This window comes from Pseudophryne corroboree, chromosome 1 (genome assembly GCF_028390025.1).
Source record: "Pseudophryne corroboree isolate aPseCor3 chromosome 1, aPseCor3.hap2, whole genome shotgun sequence".
Lineage (NCBI taxonomy): Eukaryota > Metazoa > Chordata > Amphibia > Anura > Myobatrachidae > Pseudophryne > Pseudophryne corroboree.
The window spans coordinates 109,043,122-109,065,732 of NC_086444.1; the positions used below are offsets into that span (position 1 = coordinate 109,043,122).

The following is a 22,611-nucleotide window of genomic DNA, read 5'->3' on the forward strand; positions in this document are numbered from 1 at the left end:
TCTTGAGCTTATATGACAAAGTGAGACATGATTTGGAGCCATATGGCTCTGCCAACTATGCAGTGTCTGGGCTGCAAAAATTAATGTGTGCCCTGCACTTTTTTGCCACAAGCACCACTCAGTCTGTGAGCTCTTGGTCGCTGGGGGTTACATAAGCCACTTTCTCAAGGCATTTAACTCAAGTGTTATATGCCTTGAAGAAGCTGTGGCGCACATATATCACATTCCCAAGTTCTGAGACCGAATGGCTTTCAGCATTCCCTAATGTGCTGGGGGCCATAGACTGCACCCACATTGGGATTCGGGCACCACACGTGAGGGAGTATGTCTTTGTCAATCGACATGGGCATCACTCCCTCAATGTGCAGGTGGTGTGTGACGCTAACCTTAGAATTCTCAGTGTGGTTGCAGGTTACCCAGGGTCTTGCCATGATGCCTATATCCTGCGTCACTCATCCCTTTGGGAACCCTTCCAGCAGCACACCATGCCTGAGGGATGGCTACTTGGTAGGTACATTCAAGTTATCTTTTAATGTGTTTCTTAATATGTCCTTTTAAAAGTACTGTTTTAATGCCTAACAATGCAGCATGACCCTGACCCATAATGGTGTGCTTACAGGTATTTGGTCAGTAACACACTTATTTGTGACATGAAGTCAACTTACATTACTCTAATGATTGTGCTTATGTGTAGTAATGTGAAACACAGAAATGAGATCACTTGTAAAAGCGCTTATAATATCACCAGATCCTTCATTGGATTGGAAGCCTCTCCACTCTTCATGTTATTTCATCAGCATTAAACCAGGAGAGAGACACAAAAAAGTGCATATAGTGAAGCACAATTTTTAATAAAACTTTTTAAAACGTAGATAAAACATCAATCTGGAAAATCACTGCAGGATATCCTTTAACAACTGCAAAGTAGACAATTACCGGCTTTCCTTAAGAACTGGCAATGGACAGTTCTTAATAAGCATATCATGTATCCCCAGGATTAATCCCAGCATGCTCCAGGACTTCAATGGTCAGCCGGCGTCCTCGTCTGCAGTAGCTCTGGGAAACCTCCTGCTCAACACCAATGCGTTTCAACACGATATCCCCGTGTCTTTTTCAAGGTATGTGATCCAAAGTGAATGTCCATACAATCCCTGTAATCCTTTTTAAACTTGCTCTAACCAATTCAAATACTCACATACAGCTGGTTTCTATTTGTCTTGATTGTACTACAAATCCTACGAGACCCCTCTTCCAGTCACTAACATACATAAGCATTTCAAATTGTCTATCCCGCGTCGGGCGTGGCCGACTCCTAAACACTACCAATGCCTACAAGTCCCATGAGTCTCCGCCACACTTGGTGCGTCATTTCCTGTTCCGGAAGTCAATCCGTTGTTATGGTTACATCCAATACATAATTCCAGAGTCCCTTTTCTTGCGGCGGGCAATGGCAGACTCCTATACACCATCGATGCCTTCATGTCCCATGAGTCTCCGCCGTGCCCGTCGTGTCACTTCCGGATTCGATCACCGCCCCATCCCCGTTGTTATGAGCCTTTTGATCACATTAAGCATTTCCATCTCCATGGCAACCCGTTTCACACGTAGTTTGGTATATATAATCTTCCATGTTTTAGCCGCCATGGGGGAATAGAATACTGGTAAAGAGGCGGTGTATTTCCATTATCATAGTTTTTCAAACCGGAACATATTCTCAACTGCTCTGGGTATTTTTCCTCAAATAAATACAGGGAAATAAATTATATTCAAAACATAGTAAACAATGTTATGTGTAGTAATAACTGACTGTTAGGGTCTGGTAATTAACTATACCTTAGTGTGTAACAAATACCTTAAAACAACTGTAATTATTTATTCACAACCACAACTTATGTTTTGCAGGGGATTCAGGGTATGGGTGGCTACCGTGGCCAGGGTCGGACTGGCCCACAGGGGTACCAGGGAAACCACCGGTAGGCCCCACTCCTTCCTCTAGGGATCAGGTCCCAGACTGTGCACTTGTATTATACATGGTAGATATGTTGCATTACACTGCACTAAACTATTCTGTATTTCAAACCTCTGTAGAGGCTGGCCACACCCCCTTTGTAGACAGGCCACACCCTTAAGTATGGGCCCCTATCACTGCATTTCCCCCAATGGGCCCTTCATGCCCCAGTCCGACACTGACCATGGCTCATGACACCTCTGCGTAATCCACAAGGCCCTTCACAGCACCAATATAACGATGCACACATTGCCACCCGCAATGTTGTGGAACGCACTTTTGGGGTGCTGAAAAGTCATTTTAGGTGTTTGGACCGGTCATCAGGTACACTACTTTATCAACCACCCAAAGCAGTGACAATCATCCAGGCTTGCTGCATAACATTGCCCTGGGCCAAGACAATTATGCAGAGGAAGGCATTGCAGCAGTCGTGGAGGAAGCTGAACCTACACGACTTAGGGCAAATAGGATTACGCGGAGGGGGGATGTGATTCGGAATGAGATTCTATGGCTGTATTTCTCAGGTAATTTGCTTGAATTTCCTTGCTTCATTTTCGAAACAAAAACCCCATATTCCTTACAATCAAGGCCATTAACATATATTTTTATTCCCCTTCAAATGTTTAGGGTAATGTGGCCCACCCCTAAGAAGTTCGCCTATATCTGCTGCTTGCTTGTATACATACATGCTGGTAATTTATTGTTTTTACATATGTAAATATAAAACATTGATTAAATGTCAGTATTGACATGGATTTTTATCCATACTCTCTTATATATGTGTTTCCACATTGGTTTTGCTTTTTCAGTAAGAAACAACCTACATTTGCCAAATGTACCACTAAAATTACTTAGTCAAAATGCATATGTGTGGTTTGCAAAAAATTTTACTGTAAAGTATTTGTTGTGCATAAACATGGGTCAAAAGATTACAATGAGTCCCGAATTTCAAACATTTCATATATAGAAAAACACAATGCAAAAAAGACAGAAACCTTAATCTTAAATGTTGAGGCACATTATTTTTTGCTTTGTGACCTGCTGCAAGCAGACTTGCCTACTTTTGGGACCCACCCCTTGTTATTACACTACGGCATGGGGGAGTAGTAGAAGAGGTGTACTTGAGTCACTACTTATAGTTGAAGGTGCATTCGGAATTATTGGTTGGCCTTCAGCACTAAGGTGTGTGTGTAGCACTGGCGTTTCTATAATGGGTGCAGTGTGTGCGTTGCACACGGGCCCCTGAGACCAGAGGGGGCCACCACCGCACACACTGCACCCATTTTTAAAATACTCACCCCTCCGAAGTCCAGCGCCAGCATCCGCAGCGCTATTAGAACTAGAGATGAGCGGGTTCGGTTCCTCGGAATCCGAACCCGCCCGAACTTCAGGTTTTTTTACACGGGGCCGAGCGACTCGGATCTTCCCGCCTTGCTCGGTTAACCCGAGCGCGCCCGAACGTCATCATCCCGCTGTCGGATTCTCGCGAGGCTCGGATTCTATCGCGAGACTCGGATTCTATATAAGGAGCCGCGCGTCGCCGCCATTTTCACACGTGCATTGAGATTGATAGGGAGAGGACGTGGCTGGCGTCCTCTCCGTTTATAGAGAAGAGAGTGAGACTAGAGTAGAGAGAGACACAGTACTTACTTTAGTAATTTTGGGGAGCATTAGGAGGAGTACTACTACTTGCTGAAGTGATAGTGTGACTGTATATCTGACTTGTGGGGGAGACAGTGGGGAGCAGTTAGAGTCTGAGAGCAGGAGTACATATTTTAACGTACAGTGCACACTTTTGCTGCCAGAGTGCCACACTGCCATTGTGACCACACTGACCACCAGTATATATTGTGATTGTCTGCTTAGGAGTACTACTTGCAAGTTGCTGATAGTGTGACCAGTGACCTGACCACCAGTTTAATTAATCACCACCAGTTTAATATATATATATATATATATATATATAATTGTATATAATATATATATATAATTGTATACCACCTACCCGTGTTTTTTTTTTTTTCTTTCTTCTTGATACATACTACTATAGTAGCTTACTGTAGCAGTCTGCGGTGCTGCTGAGCTGACAGTGTCCAGCAGGTCCGTCATCAGTCATTACATAATAAATATATATACCTGTCCGGCTGCAGTACTAGTGATATTATATATATATATATATTAATTTCATCTCATTATCATCCAGTCTATATTAGCAGCAGACACAGTACGGTAGTCCACGGCTGTAGCTACCTCTGTGTCGGCAGTCGCTCGTCCATCCATAATTGTATACCACCTACCCGTGGTTTTTTTTTTTTTTCTTTCTTCTTGATACATACTACTATAGTAGCTTGCTGTAGCAGTCTGCGGTGCTGCTGAGCTGACAGTGTCCAGCAGGTCCGTCATCAGTCATTACATAATAAATATATATACCTGTCCGGCTGCAGTACTAGTGATATTATATATATATATATATATATATTAATTTCATCTCATTATCATCCAGTCTATATTAGCAGCAGACACAGTACGGTAGTCCACGGCTGTAGCTACCTCTGTGTCGGCAGTCGCTCGTCCATCCATAATTGTATACCACCTACCCGTGTTTTTTTTTTTTCTTTCTTCTTGATACATACTACTATAGTAGCTTACTGTAGCAGTCTGCGGTGCTGCTGAGCTGACAGTGTCCAGCAGGTCCGTCATCAGTCATTACATAATAAATATATATACCTGTCCGGCTGCAGTACTAGTGATATTATATATATATATATTAATTTCATCTCATTATCATCCAGTCTATATTAGCAGCAGACACAGTACGGTAGTCCACGGCTGTAGCTACCTCTGTGTCGGCAGTCGCTCGTCCATCCATAATTGTATACCACCTACCCGTGGTTTTTTTTTTTTCTTTCTTCTTGATACATACTACTATAGTAGCTTACTGTAGCAGTCTGCGGTGCTGCTGAGCTGACAGTTTCCAGCAGGTCCGTCATCAGTCATTACATAATAAATATATATACCTGTCCGGCTGCAGTACTAGTGATATTATATATATATATATTAATTTCATCTCATTATCATCCAGTCTATATTAGCAGCAGACACAGTACGGTAGTCCACGGCTGTAGCTACCTCTGTGTCGGCAGTCGCTCGTCCATCCATAATTGTATACCACCTACCCGTGTTTTTTTTTTCTTTTTCTTCTTGATACATACTACTATAGTAGCTTACTGTAGCAGTCTGCGGTGCTGCTGAGCTGACAGTGTCCAGCAGGTCCATCATCAGTCATTACATAATAAATATATATACCTGTCCGGCTGCAGTACTAGTGATATTATATATATATATATATATTAATTTCATCTCATTATCATCCAGTCTATATTAGCAGCAGACACAGTACGGTAGTCCACGGCTGTAGCTACCTCTGTATCGGCAGTCGCTCGTCCATCCATAATTGTATACCACCTACCCGTGTTTTTTTTTTTTCTTTCTTCTTGATACATACTACTATAGTAGCTTACTGTAGCAGTCTGCGGTGCTGCTGAGCTGACAGTGTCCAGCAGGTCCGTCATCAGTCATTACATAATAAATATATATACCTGTCCGGCTGCAGTACTAGTGATATTATATATATATATATTAATTTCATCTCATTATCATCCAGTCTATATTAGCAGCAGACACAGTACGGTAGTCCACGGCTGTAGCTACCTCTGTGTCGGCAGTCGCTCGTCCATCCATAATTGTATACCACCTACCCGTGGTTTTTTTTTTTTTCTTTCTTCTTGATACATACTACTATAGTAGCTTACTGTAGCAGTCTGCGGTGCTGCTGAGCTGACAGTGTCCAGCAGGTCCGTCATCAGTCATTACATAATAAATATATATACCTGTCCGGCTGCAGTACTAGTGATATTATATATATATATATATTAATTTCATCTCATTATCATCCAGTCTATATTAGCAGCAGACACAGTACGGTAGTCCACGGCTGTAGCTACCTCTGTGTCGGCAGTCGCTCGTCCAGCCATAATTGTATACCACCTACCCGTGGTTTTTTTTTTTTCTTTCTTCTTGATACATACTACTATAGTAGCTTACTGTAGCAGTCTGCGGTGCTGCTGAGCTGACAGTGTCCAGCAGGTCCGTCATCAGTCATTACATAATAAATATATATACCTGTCCGGCTGCAGTACTAGTGATATTATATATATATATATTAATTTCATCTCAGTATCATCCAGTCTATATTAGCAGCAGACACAGTACGGTAGTCCACGGCTGTAGCTACCTCTGTGTCGGCAGTCGCTCGTCCATCCATAATTGTATACCACCTACCCGTGGTTTTTTTTTTCTTTCTTCTTGATACATACTACTATAGTAGCTTACTGTAGCAGTCTGCGGTGCTGCTGAGCTGACAGTGTCCAGCAGGTCCGTCATCAGTCATTACATAATAAATATATATACCTGTCCGGCTGCAGTACTAGTGATATTATATATATATATATATTAATTTCATCTCATTATCATCCAGTCTATATTAGCAGCAGAAACAGTACGGTAGTCCACGGCCGTAGCTACCTCTGTGTCGGCAGTCGCTCGTCCATCCATAAGTATACTAGTATCCATCCATCTCCATTGTTTACCTGAGGTGCCTTTTAGTTGTGCCTATTAAAATATGGAGAACAAAAATGTTGAGGTTCCAAAATTAGGGAAAGATCAAGATCCACTTCCACCTCGTGCTGAAGCTGCTGCCACTAGTCATGGCCGAGACGATGAAATGCCAGCAACGTCGTCTGCCAAGGCCGATGCCCAATGTCATAGTACAGAGCATGTAAAATCCAAAACACCAAATATCAGTAAAAAAAGGACTCCAAAATCTAAAATAAAATTGTCGGAGGAGAAGCGTAAACTTGCCAATATGCCATTTACCACACGGAGTGGCAAGGAACGGCTGAGGCCCTGGCCTATGTTCATGGCTAGTGGTTCAGCTTCACATGAGGATGGAAGCACTCAGCCTCTCGCTAGAAAAATGAAAAGACTCAAGCTGGCAAAAGCACCGCAAAGAACTGTGCGTTCTTCGAAATCCCAAATCCACAAGGAGAGTCCAATTGTGTCGGTTGCGATGCCTGACCTTCCCAACACTGGACGTGAAGAGCATGCGCCTTCCACCATTTGCACGCCCCCTGCAAGTGCTGGAAGGAGCACCCGCAGTCCAGTTCCTGATAGTCAGATTGAAGATGTCAGTGTTGAAGTACACCAGGATGAGGAGGATATGGGTGTTGCTGGCGCTGGGGAGGAAATTGACAAGGAGGATTCTGATGGTGAGGTGGTTTGTTTAAGTCAGGCACCCGAGGAGACACCTGTTGTCCGTGGGAGGAATATGGCCTTTGACATGCCTGGTGAAAATACCAAAAAAATCAGCTCTTCGGTGTGGAAGTATTTCAACAGAAATGCGGACAACATTTGTCAAGCCGTGTGTTGCCTTTGTCAAGCTGTAATAAGTAGGGGTAAGGACGTTAACCACCTCGGAACATCCTCCCTTATACGTCACCTGCAGCGCATTCATAATAAGTCAGTGACAAGTTCAAAAACTTTGGGCGACAGCGGAAGCAGTCCACTGACCAGTAAATCCCTTCCTCTTGTAACCAAGCTCACGCAAACCACCCCACCAACTCCCTCAGTGTCAATTTCCTCCTTCCCCAGGAATGCCAATAGTCCTGCAGGCCATGTCACTGGCAATTCTGACGATTCCTCTCCAGCCTGGGATTCCTCCGATGCATCCTTGCGTGTAACGCCTACTGCTGCTGGCGCTGCTGTTGTTGCTGCTGGGAGTCGATGGTCATCCCAGAGGGGAAATCGTAAGACCACTTTTACTACTTCCACCAAGCAATTGACTGTCCAACAGTCCTTTGCGAGGAAGATGAAATATCACAGCAGTCATCCTGCTGCAAAGCGGATAACTGAGGCATTGACAACTATGTTGGTGTTAGACGTGCGTCCGGTATCCGCCGTTAGTTCACAGGGAACTAGACAATTTCTTGAGGTAGTGTGCCCCCGTTACCAAATACCATCTAGGTTCCACTTCTCTAGGCAGGCGATACCGAGAATGTACACGGACGTCAGAAAAAGACTCACCAGTGTCCTAAAAAATGCAGTTGTACCCAATGTCCACTTAACCACGGACATGTGGACAAGTGGAGCAGGGCAGGGTCAGGACTATATGACTGTGACAGCCCACTGGGTAGATGTATGGACTCCCGCCGCAAGAACAGCAGCGGCGGCACCAGTAGCAGCATCTCGCAAACGCCAACTCTTTCCTAGGCAGGCTACGCTTTGTATCACCGGTTTCCAGAATACGCACACAGCTGAAAACCTCTTACGGCAACTGAGGAAGATCATCGCGGAATGGCTTACCCCAATTGGACTCTCCTGTGGATTTGTGGCATCGGACAACGCCAGCAATATTGTGTGTGCATTAAATATGGGCAAATTCCAGCACGTCCCATGTTTTGCACATACCTTGAATTTGGTGGTGCAGAATTTTTTAAAAAACGACAGGGGCGTGCAAGAGATGCTGTCGGTGGCCAGAAGAATTGCGGGACACTTTCGGCGTACAGGCACCACGTACAGAAGACTGGAGCAACACCAAAAATGCCTGAACCTGCCCTGCCATCATCTGAAGCAAGAAGTGGTAACGAGGTGGAATTCAACCCTATATATGCTTCAGAGGTTGGAGGAGCAGCAAAAGGCCATTCAAGCCTATACAATTCAGCACGATATAGGAGGTGGAATGCACCTGTCTCAAGCGCAGTGGAGAATGATTTCAACGTTGTGCAAGGTTCTGCTGCCCTTTGAACTTGCCACACGTGAAGTCAGTTCAGACACTGCCAGCCTGAGTCAGGTCATTCCCCTCATCAGGCTTTTGCAGAAGAAGCTGGAGACATTGAAGGAGGAGCTAACACGGAGCGATTCCGCTAGGTATGTGGGACTTGTGGATGGAGCCCTTAATTCGCTTAACAAGGATTCACGGGTGGTCAATCTGTTGAAATCAGAGCACTACATTTTGGCCACCGTGCTCGATCCTAGATTTAAAACCTACCTTGGATCTCTCTTTCCGGCAGACACAAGTCTGCTGGGGTTCAAAGACCTGCTGGTGAGAAAATTGTCAAGTCAAGCGGAAAGCGACCTGTCAACATCTCCTCCTTCACATTCTCCCGCAACTGGGGCTGCGAGGAAAAGGCTCAGAATTCCGAGCCCACCCGCTGGCGGTGATGCAGGGCAGTCTGGAGCGACTGCTGATGCTGACATCTGGTCCGGACTGAAGGACCTGACAACGATTACGGACATTTCGTCTACTGTCACTGCATATGATTCTCTCCCCATTGAAAGAATGGTGGAGGATTATATGAGTGACCGCATCCAAGTAGGCACGTCACACAGTCCGTACTTATACTGGCAGGAAAAAGAGGCAATTTGGAGGCCCTTGCACAAACTGGCTTTATTCTACCTAAGTTGCCCTCCCACAAGTGTGTACTCCGAAAGAGTGTTTAGTGCCGCCGCTCACCTTGTCAGCAATCGGCGTACGAGGTTACTTCCAGAAAATGTGGAGAAGATGATGTTCATTAAAATGAATTATAATCAATTCCTCCGTGGAGACATTGACCAGCAGCAATTGCCTCCACAAAGTACACAGGGAGCTGAGATGGTGGATTTCAGTGGGGACGAATTGATAATCTGTGAGGAGGGGGATGTACACGGTGATATATCGGAGGATGATGATGAGGTGGACATCTTGTCTCTGTAGAGCCAGTTTGTGCAAGGAGAGATTAATTGCTTCTTTTTTGGTGGGGGTCCAAACCAACCCGTCATTTCAGTCACAGTCGTGTGGCAGACCCTGTCACTGAAATGATGGGTTGGTTAAAGTGTGCATGTCCTGTTTATACAACATAAGGGTGGGTGGGAGGGCCCAAGGACAATTCCATCTTGCATCTCTTTTTTCTTTTTTTCTTCTTTGCGTCATGTGCTGTTTGGGGAGTGTTTTTTGGAAGGGCCATCCTGCGTGACACTGCAGTGCCACTCCTAGATGGGCCAGGTGTTTGTGTCGGCCACTAGGGTCGCTTATCTTACTCACACAGCTACCTCATTGCGCCTCTTTTTTTCTTTGCGTCATGTGCTGTTTGGGGAGTGTTTTTTGGAAGGGCCATCCTGCGTGACACTGCAGTGCCACTCCTAGATGGGCCAGGTGTTTGTGTCGGCCACTAGGGTCGCTTATCTTACTCACACAGCTACCTCATTGCGCCTCTTTTTTTCTTTGCGTCATGTGCTGTTTGGGGAGTGTTTTTTGGAAGGGCCATCCTGCGTGACACTGCAGTGCCACTCCTAGATGGGCCAGGTGTTTGTGTCGGCCACTAGGGTCGCTTATCTTACTCACACAGCTACCTCATTGCGCCTCTTTTTTTCTTTGCGTCATGTGCTGTTTGGGGAGTGTTTTTTGGAAGGGCCATCCTGCGTGACACTGCAGTGCCACTCCTAGATGGGCCAGGTGTTTGTGTCGGCCACTAGGGTCGCTTATCTTACTCACACAGCTACCTCATTGCGCCTCTTTTTTTCTTTGCGTCATGTGCTGTTTGGGGAGTGTTTTTTGGAAGGGCCATCCTGCGTGACACTGCAGTGCCACTCCTAGATGGGCCAGGTGTTTGTGTCGGCCACTAGGGTCGCTTATCTTACTCACACAGCTACCTCATTGCGCCTCTTTTTTTCTTTGCGTCATGTGCTGTTTGGGGAGTGTTTTTTGGAAGGGCCATCCTGCGTGACACTGCAGTGCCACTCCTAGATGGGCCAGGTGTTTGTGTCGGCCACTAGGGTCGCTTATCTTACTCACACAGCTACCTCATTGCGCCTCTTTTTTTCTTTGCGTCATGTGCTGTTTGGGGAGTGTTTTTTGGAAGGGCCATCCTGCGTGACACTGCAGTGCCACTCCTAGATGGGCCAGGTGTTTGTGTCGGCCACTAGGGTCGCTTATCTTACTCACACAGCTACCTCATTGCGCCTCTTTTTTTCTTTGCGTCATGTGCTGTTTGGGGAGTGTTTATTGGAAGGGCCATCCTGCGTGACACTGCAGTGCCACTCCTAGATGGGCTAGGTGTTTGTGTCGGCCACTAGGGTCGCTTATCTTACTCACACAGCTACCTCATTGCGCCTCTTTTTTTCTTTGCGTCATGTGCTGTTTGGGGAGTGTTTTTTGGAAGGGCCATCCTGCGTGACACTGCAATGCCACTCCTAGATGGGCCAGGTGTTTGTGTCGGCCACTAGGGTCGCTTAGCTTAGTCATCCAGCGACCTCGGTGCAAATTTTAGGACTAAAAATAATATTGTGAGGTGTGAGGTATTCAGAATAGACTGAAAATGAGTTGAAATTATGGTTTTTGAGGTTAATAATACTTTGGGGTCAAAATGACCCCAAAATTCTATGATTTAAGCTGTTTTTTAGTGTTTTTTGAAAAAAACACCCGAATCCAAAACACACCCGAATCCGACAAAAAAAATTCGGTGAGGTTTTGCCAAAACGCGGTCGAACCCAAAACACGGCCGCGGAACCGAACCCAAAACCAAAACACAAAACCCGAAAAATTTCAAGTGCACATCTCTAATTAGAACTCTGTGAAAATGGCTTAGTGGCCATTTTCACGGAGTTCTGCACATGCGCAGTAGAGAAATCTCAGGGAAAATGGCCGCCGCGCCATTTTCCCGGAGATCTGCGCATGCGCAGTAGAGTCTGAGCCCTCTAGTGCTCAGACTCTACGGCGCTCCGGGCAGAGAGGAGGGGGCCCGAATGGAGGAGGCTGAACACGGGCCTCCTCCTCTCTTAAAACGCCCCTGGTGTGTAGGGACACTAATGCATTTGTTTGTGCCCTAATGGCATCTGTTTGGGCCCTTAGTGCATTACTAATTTCAGATAGCCTAGTATCTAGAGTTGCTGCCATCCAGATTCTGGTACCCTCAGCTACTCTTTCAGTGTGTGCTACTTTATGTAGTTGCTGGCACATATTTTTAAGTAGCCCTGCATATGGAGCAGAGCTGGCCCTAAACAATATGATGCCCTAGGCAAGATTTTGGCTGGTGCCCCCTAGCACCGCCACTAGTTCTGCAGGAGATGCCTGGCATGAGTCAGCTGACAGCTCTGCTAATGTTGGGCGCCTTTTGTTTATGAAAATGCATCTTATTTGCATTACTATGTGGCTAGAATGCACAAGCAGCTTCTGCTGATTAAAATTATATGCAGCATGCTTATATTCTGTGTGCGACTGCGGCTGTATCTGCATACGAAATGCTACATTACAGTGATTTCCAGGAATACACTGCAATGTAGCATTTCGTATGCAGATACAGCCGCTGTCGCACACAGAATATAGGCATGCCACATATCATTTTAATCAGCAGAAGCTGCTGGTGCCCCTAAGCATACCAAATGCCCTAGGCATTTGCCTAGTTTGCCTATACCTAAGGCCGGCTCTGATATGGAGCATTTGTTGGCTTTGGGTGGCCATGAAATCAAGCTATTTTGTTTTAAAAGTGTCTAATGACCTTGCAAGTTGGTCGACAGTAGGGGGTGGTGGTGTGCTTTGTATATGCTGGGTTTCCAGGACAGTGGGTTGACTTTCTGTAATGGATGTCTGTGTTTGTTCTTTTGCAGGAAATGCCTCCAAAATAATTTCAAGGTCCTCTTCACTCCAGTGTACCTGAACCTGTGCCTGCTGGCGTTGCTGTGTTGATCCTGTGAATATGTTGGAGATAGGTAAATATATGTTGTTTTTGCAAATTTGGGTGTTAATTATGGTGACATCTTCCCATGGCCATCTACACAACCATGCTTTCATTTAGCACGGGGATGGGGAACCTTGGGCCCTCTAGCTGTTGTTGAACTACACATACCAGCATGCCTTGCTACAATTTTGCTATTTAGCTATGCTAAAACTGTTGCAGGGCTTGCTGGGATGTGTAGTTCAACAACAGCTGGAGGGCCGAAGGTTCCCCATCACTGATTTAGCACATTAACATGAACATATGTTTTGGGAGTATGTGATGTCTTTTTATCAAGATGTGAGAAATTTGTATTTTAACCAAAAATTAAAAAGAAAAAAAAAAAAAAGAAAAAAAAAGGAGTACAAGTTATCTGGAAAGCATAGGGCTGCTTTGCATAAATATGTAATGATATACGGTGCCAGATTTGGCCAGTATTAATGTGACAATCTCAGTAAATAAGGAAAATAACTCAGTCCCTTTGCTAGGGTTTAAATTTATAAATTACTATGTTTTTGGACATTTCGGAGTCTTTCAGTGGTGTTTCCAGTATGAATCTTCCTGCCAATGTAATGGTATGATAGTTATGGTGTGTTTTGTGTCTTTTTGACAGGAGAAACTCACCAGCAGCTTCTACATCCCGACAAACACGTTGGAGCCTCTGTGTAGCAGGACCCCTTCTCTGATGTGGTGCTATAAAGACATAGGAGGAAACAGAATAAATGCATGCCATTATCCACACTTAGGGTCGGACTGGCCCACAGGGGTACCAGGGAAACCACCGGTAGGCCCCACTCCTTCCTCTAGGGATCAGGTTCCAGACTGTGCACTTGTATTAAACATGGTAGATATGTTGCATTACACTGCACTAAACTATTGTGTATTTCAAGCCTCTATGGAGGCTGGCCACACACCCTTTGTAGGCTGACCACACCCCTAGGTATGGGCCCCTATCACTGCATTTCCTCCGGTGGGCCCTTCATGCCCCAGTCCGACACTGTTCACACTTATTTGCAGTCTGCAGATTCAGATGTGAAAATGTTTAATTAAAAATGTTCAACATGTTTACAATCTTGAAAAAAACATTTATGGACAATCTTATCTGTAATGTATTTTGGCCAAAAACATATATGTTTTTTTGTGCCAAACATGATTAATGTAGCTTATTAGGTCATGTCTAAGAAAAAAAATGACTACATTATAATTCTATACACCACTGCAATGTGTAGTTCTTGACTAATAAAAAATACATGCTGCTGTGGAACTACAAGAACTAGCTAAAGCATTAAACAAATATTTTCCAGCATAGGTTCACGTTACAGCACCTTGCTGGGATGTGCAGTGCCACAGCACCATTACATTGTAGAACACATAGCAAGAGTACCTAGCATAGTTTGTTAATGTAAATGTATTTTTATCTGCAAATATATGTGATGACTTACCAGCTTGTGGGGGTGATGCAGGCTGATCAGTATCAGCTATGTGTAGCCCGGGAAGTATCTCTGGCGGTATTATTCACTTAAGTTGTTCCTCATAGGCTGTAAACTGTATGGGTGCACTGGTACATATATAGAGTTAGGAGGGGGGCAGACACGGATCAACCACCCAGCAATGATGGAGGAGATGGAGAGAGAGTGTGTCAGATGTGCTGGGGGTAGGGGGTGCACAGACACCTACAGCCAGAGACTAATGAGAGGAATGCAGCAACCACCATCCTGATGGAGGGGCTATGCTGGGAGACCTCGGGCAGGTACCGGGGTTGTAGGGTCACTATGTGCTGGGTGGATAGGATGATCCCTGGGGAGCGGGGGGGGGGGGGGGTCAAGAGTGTGATGGGGAAGACAGTCTGAGTGTCTCTCTGTGTGTAACAAAGAAGAGCACTGGAGCCGGCGCTGGCTGTTTCTCCAATAATAAATAATTAGAAAACTATGGATGATTGTAAAAACACACTTAAATTTATTAGCTAAACATCAAATAACAAAACTAAGATTAAAATTCACATATACACATGAAGTTTAGGGCATATATAGAGCTGTGAAGCATTTAAATTGGCTGCTAATGAGTGTCCACTATGGATCCCGGACTAGAACACTGGACAAAGTTCCCTGGGGAAAAGAAATTGATACAGCTGGTGTTACCCGTGAGGACGGAGGCTTCCAGAGGCTTTAGTTTGACAGCAAGCAAGCTGTGGATCCGTTGTAGCGTGGAGCACTTGTGGTAGTGGTGATGGCAGCTTTTACACTGTGTAAAAGCTGCCATCACCACTACCACAAGTGCTCCACGCTACAACGGATCCAGATATGGACTTATAACAATCAGTTTTGGAACACCTGCTTTGGAATTTTCTCTGTGGGACATTCACATTACAGCACCGACTGGAGAGACCCAGCTTGAATACAAGTGGCACAGCTTGCTTGCTGTCAATCTAAAAAGCCTCTGGAAGCCTCCGTCCTCACGGGTAACACCAGCTGTATCGATTTCTTTTCCCCAGGGCACTTTGTCCAGTGTTCTAGTCCGGGATCCATAGTGGACACTCATTAGCAGCCAATTTAAATGCTTCACAGCTCTATATATGCCCTAAACTTCATGTGTATATGTGAATTTTAATCTTAGTTTTATTATTTGATGTTTAGCTAATAAATTTAAGTGTGTTTTTACAATCATCCATAGTTTTCTAATTATTTATTATTGGAGAAACAGCCAGCGCCGGCTCCAGTGCTCTTCTTTGTTAAAAATTCTTTTGGGACTGACAATCCCTTGCTGGCAGCTGTGACAGCGCGTCTGGAATTGCTCTTTTCTCTCTGTGTGTACACAGAGGCAGCAGTCCTGGGACACAGATTCCCATCTCCCCGCTCGGTGCCCACAGCCCCCCTGCAGAGATTACAGTACCTGAGTGGCAGGACGTCACTCACTGCAGCCTTGAATGGATGATCTGGATAGGGACATGTAGAGAGATGTGAAGCAGGGAAGAGCTGATTCCTTCTCCTCCGTGCACCGGTCTGCTGGGATCCGAGCAGCCTCACACATCGGGAGCATTGCTGCTGGGAGGTTGGGCCTCGGCTTTACCCACCATCCTGAGAGCACAGGAAGAGGAAGCGGGTGCCAGTGACTGGGGGCAGGGAAGAGTCTATCTGCACTGCACGGCGCTCCGGAAATCCGGATCCGCACAATGCCGAATTACAATGTGATCAGGACCAGTAAGGGGGCGGGGGTCGCCCCCTGCTGGATCCGCCACTGCCTCCTCCTGCTCCTCATGCTGAGCCTGCTCCTCCTTACTCCTCCCAGCTACTGCTTGTCACCATGCTGCCTCTCTCCATGCTGCTCTCTCTGCCTCTCTTGCTCACTCTCCTCTCTATCTTACACTCCTCCCAGCCTAACAAAGGGAAAAATGGTGCCAGATCCCTTTATATAGGGTGTGTGATGCAGATTCCAGGGGACTTAGCTGGGCCAATAGGTGGGGTTCTTTGCTTGTGTGTAATGGTGGTGTTGTAAGTTGCATTCTGGTTGGTCAGAAAAGTGCACATTATCAGGTCATAATATCGTGACAAATCGCATAACCTTGCATGTTTCTCTCCCGAATTTGCATCCTATTACATTTGCAATTTCAACAACAACAAAAAAACGCTTTTAAAACATGCGATGGGGGTGATTTCGGAATCTTACTAAAAATCTCATCCTAGTACATTTCACCCAGAGTCTCCAAGATGACAACATGCAACCTCCAAACTCCCAAATCGTGTGGAGAGGAGACTAAGTGGACAAAGGTTGCCCTTATCCACATGGCATAGTAACAGACTAAAGCACGATCATGTCATTTTCTACATTCCCTTATACATTGATCAGCTTGTATAACTCAGAAACTCTATAAGAGACTAGCTGGAGGTTTATTAAAATTCTAATTATGTATTTTTCTTATTTCCCACCTGCAGAATACCTATGCAAAATTTTATCTTCCTAACATATCGGGAAGTATGAGAATTAGTGATGAGTCAATAAGTGAGTGAGTGAGTGAGTGAGCGAGCGAGTGAGTGAGTGAGTGAGTGAGCGAGCGAGTGAGTGAGTGAGTGAGCGAGTGAGGGCTTTTGCATTTTTGTAGTTTATTAAATTCTACATACTGTAGGGGCAATCCAAATTTTGATCCAATTGTCCATTTGGGCATTATCGTTCCCACAACGCAAGCCATGCATCGGTAACGAAGTCATTATGTCAACCCCCTTTTCATCCCCTTAGAGGAGGTTTTTAACATTTTAATTACGTAGTTTAATTTTCCTATTTCCAACCTGCGGAATACCTATGTTAAATTTCCTCTTGCTAACATATCAGTAAGTATGAGAATTAGTCATGACTCAGTCAGTCAGTCAGTGAGTGACGGTTTTTCGCATTTATATAAATATATATAGATATTATGCATAAGGATTAAGGTGCAAAAAAAAAGGTATAATGATGTAGAAATGATAATAGCAACTTTGGCACATTTAGTCCCATAGCATATGTCTTATAAGTGTATAGGCATAGGTATTAATGCTCTTGTGCTTGTTAAAAAAAAGTCTCACTGGCAGGGGCTCACCTGCAAGCCAAGAACAGTGTATTTATGCAAATTATATTATAATTAATTGTAAGTTTAGCATTTGTCATACATTCATACATACATGCACAAGATCAGATATTGATATCTTAATGCTATTATCACTTGTCGACAATGCAAATATATGCCCCTTCTTAAGCAGTCACTTTATGGAGAGCAATACTGTATGCTATTATAGAGAATGTGTTTGTTAGGTCAGAGAGGGGCACTATAGTGTCCCCCTGTTTCTGTTGTTGGTCGTTCGTTATGCAGATGATTGAACAGCCAAAGAGAGAACAGATGGATAGTGGGGGTAATTTAGACCTGATTGCAGCAGCAAATTTGTTTACAGTTGGCCAAAACCATGGGGGTCATTCCGAGTTGATCGCTCGCTAGCTATTATTTGCAGCACTGCGAACAGACAGTCGCTGCCTATAGGGGAGTGTATGTTTTCTTTGCAAGTGTGCGATCGCATGTGCAGCCGAGCAGTACAAAAAAGTTTTGTGCAGTTTCTGAGTAGCTCAGAACTTACTCAGCCGTTGCGATCACTTCAGCCTGTTCTTCTCCGGAATTGACGTCAGACACCTGCCCTGCAAATGCTTCGACGTGCCTGCATTTTTCCAACTACTCCCAGAAAACGGTCAGTTGCCACCCACATACACCCTCTTCCTGTCAATCTCCTTGCGATCGGCTGTGAGAATGAATTCTTCGTAAAATCCATCGCTCAGCAACGATCTGCTTTGTACCCGTGTGACGCGCCTGCACATTGCGGTGCATATGCATGCACAGTTTGGACCTGATTGCAGCGCAATGAAAAAACCTAGCGTGCGATCAGGTCGAAATGAGATTTGGATTGGGTTGGATTGGATTTGGGTGGGTTATTTTGTTTCTGTGCAGAGTAAATACTGCCTGCTTTATTTTTACACTGCAATTTAGATTTCAGTTTGAACACACCCCACCCAAATCTAACTCTCTCTGCAAATGTAATATCTGCCCCCCCTGCAGTGAACATGGATGGTCATTCCAAGTTGTTGTTAGCAGTTTTTAGCAGCCATGCAAACGCTATGCAAGTGACAGACTGCACGAGGAGACCCATCCCAATTTCCTGTGCCCGGGGCACAAGCCAGCATATATTGGCTGGCGTCCGGACACGTGACCGATACCAGGCCGCCCCCGGCAAGTCCGGCGTCCTGTTGCCAAGTGACGGACTGCACGAGGAAACCCGTCCCGGTCACGTGACCGGAAGACCAACGTCACGCTGCCCGTGCAAAAGGCTTTTACATATGGAGAATATTTAAAGGTCACGTGACCGGGACGGGTTTCCTCGTGCAGTCCGTCACTTGGCAACAGGACGCCGGACTTGCCGGGGGCGGCCTGGTTCCGGTCACGTGTCCGGACGCCAGCCAATAAATGCTGGCTTGTGCCCCGGGCACAGGAAATTGGGACGGGTCTCCTCGTGCAGTCTGTCACTTGGCAACAGGATGCCGGACTTGCCGGGGGCGGCCTGGTTCCGGTCATGTGTCCGGACGCCAGCCAATGAGTGTAAGTTTGTGTTCCAAATACAGGATATTAGGACAAGTTTGCGTTTCAAACACAGGAAATGAGGCCCCGATCATGTGATCGGGAACCGATAATTTTAACCACTCAATTCTATTAAAATAGACTTTATATTAATAGAAATTTATTAATTCAGGATATTCTAGTCTCAGTGTCTGTCACTATTGAAGGAAACTGGATAGAATTTCATTTTATATATCATTTAGATGTCTTTATTTTGTCACACCTGCTTTGAATGGGCTATTAGCACTGCTATATAAAGGGCACCAAGTCACTGCATCACTATCACCTTGAGAAAGCTGTGTTAAACAGCGAAACGCGTCGGTGGAGTAGCTGGACTCTGATTCTACATCCCTACACAAAAGCCTAGAAGTCGGATATAGGAACTCTCTGCATCAGCGATCTGGACAACTGCATCATTGGACCTGAGCAAACTACTGGATCAAGCAGCTTCTTGATTCTAGCTACGTAAGGTCATTTCAACTGCAGTATTTATTTTCCAATTCGCATTATCGTTCCTGGACTGTGGCAATTAACTTTCTTAGGATGAACTGTTACATTTGAGTACCAGCAAACAATATATTTACCATACGAAATATATGGGATTTTTTAAATTTTTGCAGTGCTATATTATGCCCTAAATCTAATAGACCTTTTTTTTTTTTTTTTTTTTTAACAATCTGTTGCAACAGTAATCTATTTATATTTCCTTATTAAAATTGTCAGAAATTTCCTATCCAGTTTCCTAGCACTTTTTCTTGCTCATTGTTGTTTCACTGTATTTCATAATGTGAATTACTGTGTTGTACAATGTGTACTGGCAGCCCTACAATGCAGTGGCGTAACTTCATCCCAGTTGCCCGGAGGCAAGAAAAATGTTGTGCCCCCCCTTACAAAAAATGATTTGTGTGAGCCATGTCACCCTTGCCACTGTGTGAGACACAGAGACAGAGAGAGGGAGACACGGAAACAGGGAGAGAGAGAGAGAGAGAGAAAGGGAGAGAGAGAGAGAGAGAGAAAGGGAGATAGACAGGGAGGGGGGATATAGACGGGGAGAGGGAGAGAGAGCTTAATGGAGAGAGACAGAGGGAGAGACGCAGAAACGGAGAGAGAGAGAGAGAGAGAGAAAAGGGAGAGAGACAGAGAGAGACACACACACAGAGACTGGGACATAGGGAAAGGGAGATAGAGACAGAGGGCCGGATGTACTAAGCGGAAAATGCGGTAAACTCCCTGTTTACCGCATTTTCCTGATGTACTAACCCCCGGCCGGCAGGTCAGCGCCGCGGCGGGGTACGCCAGCTTTAGCTGGCGATAGTCCATAGAAGCCTATGGGCTTTTCTCCGCGGCACTGTGTGAGGGATCCGATCGGATCCCTCCCAGCATGCCCTGCGGCCGCCCCCGTCACCCCGCACATGCGCAGACTGACTCCCGGGCCGAATCCCGGAAGTTAGGCTGCCGCTGCGCATCGCGGACGTCAGCTCTTATCAGAAGAGCTGTCCTCCGCAATGCTGATCGCATATGTTAGTACATATGCGATCAGCATTGTGGCGCAGGGCGGCGATGGGCGGCGATGTACATTAGTACATCCCGCCCAGAGAGAGAGAGAGAGAAAGACAGAGAGAGAGAGATACGGGGAGAGATGCAGAGACAGGTAGAGCGACAATATGGGGAGAGAGAGAGAGACGAGGGAGAGAGACAGGGAGGAAGATGCAAAGATGGGGAGAGAGGGACAGAGGTGGGGAGAGAGAGACAGAGATGGGGAGAGAGAGACGGAGGGAAAGAGACAGGGAGAGAGACAAAGAGACGGGGAGAGAGAGACGCAGTGATGGGGAGATACGGAGGGAGGGGGCGAAAGACGCAGTGAGAGAGAAAGACGGAGGGAGACGGAGAGAGACGAGAGAGAGAGAAAGACGGAGGGAGACAGGGAGAGAGACAGATAGGGAGAGAGAGATGAGGTAGAGAGACAGAGACGGTGGGAGATAGACAGATGGAAAGAGACAGGGAGAGAGATGGGGAGAGAGACAGGAGAGCGATAGATGGGGAGAAAGGAAGAGATGGAGGCAAAGAGAGAGAGAGACATGGAAAGGAGGGAGAGAGCCATGGAGGGAATGAGAGAGAGTTGGTTCTTGTATGCAATGGAACGGCATCCTAATCCCCGTTGACACTCTTACCCAATGGCAGCAGTGGCGGACTGGACAGGGTGCCAGCTGCCCCCTGGGCCAGCACATTGTAGACTGTTTGGGGAACCGGAGTAGTGTGTAGCGCATGTACTACGGACGGGAGCCATGCGAACTGTGCTCCCGGTGCTCTGATTGTATTTTGTCTAATCTCTCGCGCCGATCGTGGTGTAAGGGGGCGGGGTTTCAGGGAGTGTACCTTTATGCTCTCCTCCTCCGGGAATGTCCGCTGACTCTGCCTCCTCTATCTGTACCAAAGCAGTGGAGGCAGCGCCTCTGGGTCATCCTGCTACCGTATGTGCAGCACTGCCCGGGTCTACCTCTGGATCCTCCTTCCTTCCGTAGCACTCGTCAGCTCTCAGCCACTGAATGGCAGTGAGTCCTTGTACGTGTCCCCGCTCTCCACCCCTCTGGAGAGATGTTTTGTTAAAAGCTGGACTGCTCATGTCCCATGCCGGCACCGCGGTTCCTGGTGTGTGTTGGATACACATCGGTATGGTGCCATGGTCCCTTGTCTCCTAAGACTTCCGGGTCTTGCGTGAGGGGGATCTTTTAGTGGCACCCCCCCCCCCCACTGAGTCTCTAGGTCACAGAGGCGGAGCAGCAATTGATGCTGATCGGCGCTCCGCCTCTGCTTCGTAGCTTTTCTATTTAAGCAAGAAGGGTAGGTTGGGAGACAATGGAGGAGGCATGTGCCCCCTTCAGGGCTGGAGCCAGGCGGCAACAAACTCCGTTGCCTCCGAGAGTTCCGCCCCTGCTACAATGTGACATAGTGTTAACAAAGGCACTACTATGGTTCAGAAAATAAAATAAGACACTACTATGGGGAAGAAAATGAATTAGGACACTATTATGAGGCAGAAAATTAACAACTGATAGAGGTGTCTATCTACAGTGCCTTGCTAAAGTATTCACCCCCCTTGGCTTTTTACTTATTTTGTTACATTACAACTTGTTATTTTTTATTTATTTTTTTATCTGAATTTTATGTGATAGATCTGCACAAAATAGTCTAAGTTGGTGAAGTGAAATGAGAAAAAATCATCTAAAAAATAATTTTTATAAATAAAAATTTGAAAATTTGCCTTGTGCATATGTATTAACCCCCTTTGCTATGAAGCCCCTCAAAAGTTCTGGTGCAACCAATTACCTTCAGAAGTCACATAATTAGTGAAATGAAGTCCACCTGTGTGCAATCTAAGTGACTCCCCAAATGTATGGAGGAAGGTGCTCTGGTCAGATGAGATTAAAATTGAACTTTTCTGCCACCAAGGAAAACGCTATGTCTGGTGCAAACACAACACATTTCATCACCCCAAGAACACCACCCCCACAGTGAAACATGGTGGTGGCAGCATCATGCTGTGGGGATGTTTTTCAGTAGCAAGGACTGGCAAACTGTTTCGAGTCGAGGGAAAGATGGTGCTAAATACAGGGATATTCTTGAGCAAAGCCTGTTTCAGTTTGCCTGTGATTTGAGACTGGGACAGAGGTTCA

General features: G+C 45.7%; 1 long non-coding RNA gene across 1 annotated transcript; it reads left to right on the forward strand.

Annotated features, from left to right (window-relative positions):
- Nucleotides 1–973: 973 nt before the first annotated feature.
- Nucleotides 974–14,017, forward strand: LOC134960783 (uncharacterized). The gene is made up of 3 exons (XR_010187890.1): nt 974–1,118; nt 12,707–12,808; nt 13,427–14,017. It is a non-coding gene; the product is annotated as an uncharacterized LOC134960783 (long non-coding RNA).
- The last annotated feature ends 8,594 nt before the right edge of the window (nt 14,018–22,611 follow it).